The following is a 4,355-nucleotide window of genomic DNA, read 5'->3' as shown; positions in this document are numbered from 1 at the left end:
TACAACAGTTAACATCTAGGACGAGACATGAACCCTGTTATACGATATCACTTTTTTTCCCCGACATAATCAACGGCTAGGTATTCGTTTTGCACCTAAGTACGGTGAGGTAATGTGTGTGGCTATGTGGTCTTGTAGTATGACACTCGCTTTCGGATCGGAAGGTCCTGGGTTGGATCCTCGCTCGGCGCATAGTTGAATCCTTAACACACACACACACATACACACATGCACACACACACACACACTCACACACACACACACACACACATACACAGATTCATATAAAGATATAGACAAAATATGGGTTAATTTTTAACTACCATACTCCGAAAAAATTTTGCCAGAGAACTCGTCCTTCAAATATCAATCGATTAAAATGACCCTCCTTCAAAGCCACAGGACTCATGGAGCCGGAGTTTATCCTGGTTTCACCAATGCAATGTCCTTAACTCTCTCCTTACCAACTACACGAAAATAGTCACATCCGTTACGATAAAAAAAAAAAAATGACCGGAGTTATCCCGGTTTCTATCGCGTGAAACGGACGATATCATTTTCAATAGCTTGCTATCCTTTGGATAGGACGCTACTCTATCACAAGATACTTCCCGCAAAACATAACAGACCCAGCTACCCATTCACTGCTGGGTGGGCGGACAGAAAAAAATAATCTCGACTGCACCAGGGATCGATCTCGGTCACTTTGGGTGTGAAGCGAGTGCTCTACTGAGATATCGGGACTCCCAAAATAAACCTCATTATCTTGTCATAAAAGTTTCACACCTGAGACTTCTTTGAAGTCCCAGATTTGAGAATGTTTGACAAAATGAGGGTCATTTTAATCACTCGACGTTTGAAGGACGAGATTTCCGGCCAATTTTTAAAAAAAATTGTATAATTGTTTTGTACGGCTATGTGGTCTAGTAGTATGACACTCGCCTTCGGATCGGAAGGTCATGGGTTCGAGCCTCGCTCGACGCATAGTTGAGTCCTTGGAAAAGCTCTTTACTCACAGTCTTTCACCGTACGCAGGTGTAAAATGAGTACCTGGCCGTTGATTACGTTATCTGTCAGAAAAAAATATTGAAATATCTCTTAACAGGCGTCATGTTTCGTTCTACATATTACGTGTTGCTGTTGGCCAGGGACCCCTTGTAAAGCGCGTTGCGCACATTTAGTGGATATTGCGCTATATAGAAGCTGAATTTTTTATTTTGACTCTCGGTTTCGGATCGGAAGGCCTGATAACCCAAAGTTTTGTTGTAGGGAAATAATTTCAAACCAACACAATAATATTATCCATTAGGATTAATGTTAAATCAAGCCCATAATTGTGTTCTGTTAACAGACCTGCAAATATTTGCACCTAAATTAGTGATAAAGTAATATATCCATAGTGCCATCAATATAATCGTTCGGCCGTTTCTCGTATTATTTAATTTTCTTAACTTTGCTTTAAATTTTAAAAAGGAAAAACATTTTTACAAATTTTTTAAAAACAATTTAAAAAATTAAACTCACCAATTAGCTGGAAATATTCTCCACGAATGAAAGAAAAATAGTAAAAGTGATAACATCAATATTATAGTCTCTCTTTATCACTTAAACGTAAAGAATTAAGAATGAATAAGGTAAACTGGTCAACGATTTGATTGTTCTCGGATCTCGCCAGCTCTCTCTCCCTTCATCATTGCCTGCCAGGGGTGATAATTGCTCCGGCGTGTTTCACTGAAAGGGGAGATAAATCACCAATTCAAATCAAACAGGTGCTCCAGTAAGCAGAAAATACTGGGTATACGGGCCACGAGCGAATTGCCAGATTATTTTTTGCACAAAATGTCAAAAATGTATTAACCACTCGGGGCCTGAAAACTAGGTCTTTGACAAATAAAATCGATCAATTAAAATGTCCCTCATCTTGTCAAAACAAAACAAAAATCAAACCTGAGACTTTAAGAAAGTCTTCGAGGAAATTCCAAGTTTGAGAGTTAATTGGGTTTTTTTTACAAGATGATATTTTTTCATCTATTTTAATCACTGAATATTTAAAGGACGCGTTTTACGTCCAAAACTTTTAGACTGTGTTTTTAATCGAAAAAAAAAAAAAAAAAAATAACACTGCCTCTGCGCGTCATGTCTTGTCTTACATGTTAAGTAGTGCTGTTAACAAGGAACCATTTGTAAAGCGCTTTGAGCACCTTTTGTGGATATTGCACTATCAAGTGGTTAACATCTCATTCAACAGATGATATCGGTGAATTTAAATAAAATTTTATTTTTTTTAGATTTAAGAAATAGAAAAAAAAAAAAGACAGAAAGCAAGAATAAATAAATGAATATAGATGGAACGGTTTTTGACCTCATTTAGCTCTTTTGTTAATGATTTTAGACAACCATTTTATTGATTAGTTTTCATTACATGATATAAACCAGACTATAAACTTTAAGGGATACACATAGTTTTGTGTGAGTGTACGTTGTATCCGACTGGCGGATGTTGCAAGTTGTTTTAGTTAAACACATAGCATCGATAAGGAAATAGATAAATAGATGAACAAAAAAAAGCATTTTCCATGCCAAACAGTTGTAGAATAGATAGCTTTTTTTTTTTTTTTTGTTATTGTTGTTGTTGTTCTCTTGTCGAAATTTTATTTTATTTTTTTAATTCATGTTTGGCATTCAAAACACCAAATTGGCAACCCTGGCGATGAGGTATGTCGCTGTGGGTAAAGGATAATATTACGGTGGTTGGGATTTTTAATAGTTACTCGTAAAAACGATGTGAGAGAGAGAGAGAGAGAGAGAGAGAGAGAGAGAGAGAGAGAGAGAGAGAGAGAGAGGGGGGAGGTTTGGTAATGGACTGGTACCCTATCGTTGCCAGGTGTGTATGTAAACATACGTAAGAGTCAGAGATGGCCGAAAATAGTGGATCAAATAATTGCTTAACTCCCAGAGGACCGGGGTTCAACGTAAAATACGTAACTTTTCTGCCCCTCAGATAAGTCGTATCAACCAACGTGTACTTATTTGCAGGTCTGACAAGCCATCTTGTGACTAACCGTTTCAAAAACGAAAATAAGTTGGGATGAGTAAAAGAAATAATATTGAATTTATTATTACTTTTAAAATGTTGCAAAATATGAACTTTGGCTCATTTGCAATACACAAAAAAAAAAAAAACAAACAAAAAAAAAAAAAAATTAAAGTAGTTTTGTTTTGTTTTTTCATTTCATTTTTTTTTCATCAATAGTCAACAATTCATCAACAAGTGTAAAGCAACCTTTGTAAAGCAATTGTAAATTATTGCAACCAAGTAGATTTCATCAGATCTTTGTAAATCAATTGTCAGCCATGAACATTTTATCTCCTTGCCATGTTAAAAAGCAAAATAGGCCTAAGCAAAATAAACAGCAAAAAAAAAAAAAAAAAAAGGGGGGGGGGGGGGGGAACTACCATTGGGAAATATTGGTGCGGCTATGTGGTCTAGTGGTATGACACTCGCTTTCGGATCGGAAGATCTTGGGTTGGAGCCTCGCTCGTCGCATCGTTGAGTCCTTGGGAAAGTCTCTTTACTCACATTCTCTCACCGTATTCGGGTGTAAAATGAGTACCTGGCCGATAACATCGTAGTCTCTGTCCGAAAAATGGTAATATCGCCTAAAAGGCGTTATGTCCCGTCCTATATGTTAAATGTTGCTGTTGGCCAGGGACCCCTTGTAAAGCGCTTTGAATAAGTTTAGTGGATATTGCGCTATATTAAAAAAAAAAAGAATTAAATGTTTAAAAAAAGAATTTAGAAATTGGGGAATTAAAAAGCCATTCACTCTGAAACCAGAAGATCAATTACACGAGGGTGAAACATTGTAGCCTCAGATTTAGCACGACGGTTATCAGACCTGCAAAGAAAGTGTACGTTGTGCTTTCCCAATTTGTTTGTGTCATGTAATTGCGTCTTTCCTAATTCAAAGTTATTTCCTTTTCTTCCCAAAGCCTTGATTATATAGGTTGGCTCTGAATTGTCTCCTTGAACGTGGTTAGAGTGGAGGAGGAAAACCTTGGATCTGTTTGGTTTTAATTAAGGTGTTCTTATACGGAACAGTCAATTCCTCATTCAATATTTACTTAAAAAGACATACACGTCCAGGACCTTCCGATCCGAAAGCGAGTGTCAAACTACAAGACCGCATAGCTGCACCTAAAATATAAGCCCGCATGCTAAAATTCACGGCACATCATTTCGTACCTTTGGAGGAATTCGCGATATTCCGTGCGCACGGGACTTGGAACGGACTATATCTCTCATGCATTGCAATATCCTCTATAATACTTGTTTCAAAACCTGGTACTATTCA

General features: G+C 37.2%; 1 protein-coding gene across 2 annotated transcripts in view; it reads right to left on the bottom strand.

Moving 5' to 3' along the window:
- Positions 1–1,858, bottom strand: part of LOC144980156 (endothelin-converting enzyme 1-like) — a 49,484-nt gene extending 47,626 nt beyond the window's left edge. Inside the window, exon 1 of one of the 2 annotated variants that reach the window (XM_078927720.1) lies at positions 1,525–1,858. The gene's annotated coding sequence lies outside the window, so the exon portion shown is untranslated. The remainder of the gene's footprint in view (positions 1–1,524) is intronic. The other variant, XM_078927721.1, reaches the window with a different exon arrangement.
- Positions 1,859–4,355: the final 2,497 nt, after the last annotated feature.

The sequence above is a fragment of the Berghia stephanieae genome, chromosome 9 (genome assembly GCF_034508935.2).
Source record: "Berghia stephanieae isolate SIO BIC M18660-M18661 chromosome 9, UCSD_Bste_1.3, whole genome shotgun sequence".
Classification (NCBI taxonomy): domain Eukaryota; kingdom Metazoa; phylum Mollusca; class Gastropoda; order Nudibranchia; family Aeolidiidae; genus Berghia; species Berghia stephanieae.
Note: the sequence above shows the minus strand (reverse complement) of the source record. Positions and strands in the feature narration are given on the sequence as shown.